This window comes from Brachyhypopomus gauderio, chromosome 7 (genome assembly GCF_052324685.1).
Source record: "Brachyhypopomus gauderio isolate BG-103 chromosome 7, BGAUD_0.2, whole genome shotgun sequence".
In the NCBI taxonomy this organism is placed as follows: Eukaryota; Metazoa; Chordata; class Actinopteri; order Gymnotiformes; family Hypopomidae; genus Brachyhypopomus; species Brachyhypopomus gauderio.
In genome coordinates, this window is record NC_135217.1 from 32,131,329 (window position 1) to 32,133,396 (window position 2,068).

Here is a 2,068-nt window from a genome sequence, read left to right on the forward strand (position 1 = left end):
CCTAATAATAATCGGAACAATTACAATAGGGTTCCAGCACCGCTGGTGCTTGGACCCCTAATAATCGGAACAAATACAATAGGGTTCCAGCACCGCTGGTGCTTGGACCCCTAATAACAAGAAGAATAGCAGTATGTCATAGATATATTGAATCTGATGGTTACATAACCAACTGAATGAAGCTATAAAAACATTTTCAAACATTTAAAAAGCTTTAATTGTAAGGCTGATGTGGGTCAGACCTGGACGTTCTGTCTGCTTCTCATTACACCTTCATCTGCATTTCCCCTAATAAAAGCAGAAAACCTACAGTTAAAGATACAGAGACTCAGTGGCAGAAACAGCATCTCAGATAAACAGTGATCTACAGGTGCTGTTAGATAGTTAGTGTGTCAAAGATAGTGTTAGATAGTGTTAGATAGTTAGTGTGTCAAAATAACACTGCATAATTATATATGTAGTTTGTGTGTTTTGTGGATGTAATCTAGATTTTTTATTGTTGACAGATCTGATGTCTTGATCAAAGACTACAACATGCAGTAGTTCATTCACAATCCAACCACACACTGTATCTTTTTAGATGGTAAAGAATGTAATGTCCAGAAATATGCAGAATCCCACCTCCTGTTGTAAATTAAAGCTAATATTGCCATGGCTAGTACAACAAAGATCCCTCCCGCTATGACCAAGGCAGTAACCCACGATGGCCAACAGATTCCTGTTTGGGAGATTAAACAATACATGTCAATATTCAAATAAGCATGAATGTATTTATTGGCTGTGTATATGAATTTACAGCCAAACATTAACATCAACATCTTGTCATTTTCCTCCTGCATTCGTTTTAAAAAGAAATCCAGAAATATTTTAAATAAATCAACTAACCTTCAACCTGAAGAACTTCTGAAGCCTCTCTGCTATTAAGAGTACAGGTGTAGGTCCCAGAATCACAGGCAGTCAAAGCAGGAAAGTGGAGAACAGGCCCTGATTCATTTAAACGCTTGCTGTTTTTAGACCAAATGAACTGTGGGACACTGTGAGTGCAGCTGACGTTACATGTCAGATTTAAGGCGTCTCCTTCCTGTAGAGATCCACTTCCAGACGACTTGATCACTGATAACTCTAGATTTTTCAGACAACAAGAGTCTGTATAAGTGAATCAGCACTGACTATGTAGTTCATTTAAAACGTTGTAGGTTCGAGTACAAGACAGTTTTTTGCAGTACAAGACAATAATGCATTTGTAAGCAGTTCCATTGTTGTCCATTTATTTGTTAAGATAAGAAAATAAAATATTTAAATGAAATTAAGCATTTACCTGCCACTTGGAATATCACTCCAGGAACACCTGTCCATTTACCATGTTCCATGTCAGTTATAAATCTGAATCTGTACTCTCCAGAGTAATTCAACTGAACATTACTGATCAACAAAGTGCAGTTTGATTTTTTGTCTCCAATGTACTTAAAATCCTCTGAGCTCTGGTTCATTGTACTGTTATAAATGTATGGTGGTTGTCTACAATGTGGGTTTTTTTCTGCTGAACACCAAGAAACTTCTTGCACCTCTACCACAGCTGGATAATAATAATTGCAGGACAAAACGACACTGGAGCCTCTCAAAGCACAGACCTGGTCAGGATACTGCACACGCCATGGCCCAACATCTGTGAGAAAACCTGTAAAATATGTATGAAATACATACAAATCTGAAAAATAATTCATGAAAATTTAAAAAATTAAATTAACTCTCAAAAGAGGTTATATCTGCAAGGTTATATCTGCAAGACATTTAGAAATCTTCCACGTGAGACATTCTTCAAAACATTCGATTTAAACGAACAGTTCATACCACACAGTGTGATGTTATAATAAAGAAACAGAACAGTTCATACCAGACAGTGTGAACAGAGTCACTGCCAAGTGATGCAGCATTTTCATCATTTATGCGCCAGAAATGGAGAATCTCTACATGACTGAAGACGCTTGGTTAAAAATGAGAAGTTGAAGAACTTCCTGGAAATATGTAACTTGTACCCCACTGACCACGTGTTATACTGTGAGTCTGC

General features: G+C 37.2%; 1 long non-coding RNA gene across 1 annotated transcript; it reads right to left on the minus strand.

The window, feature by feature from the left end:
- Positions 1-240: 240 nt before the first annotated feature.
- On the minus strand, positions 241-1,242 carry LOC143518305 (uncharacterized). Its single transcript, XR_013132154.1, has 3 exons — positions 886-1,242; positions 622-718; positions 241-288 (listed from the first exon to the last, which is right to left on the minus strand). It is a non-coding gene; the product is annotated as an uncharacterized LOC143518305 (long non-coding RNA).
- Positions 1,243-2,068: the final 826 nt, after the last annotated feature.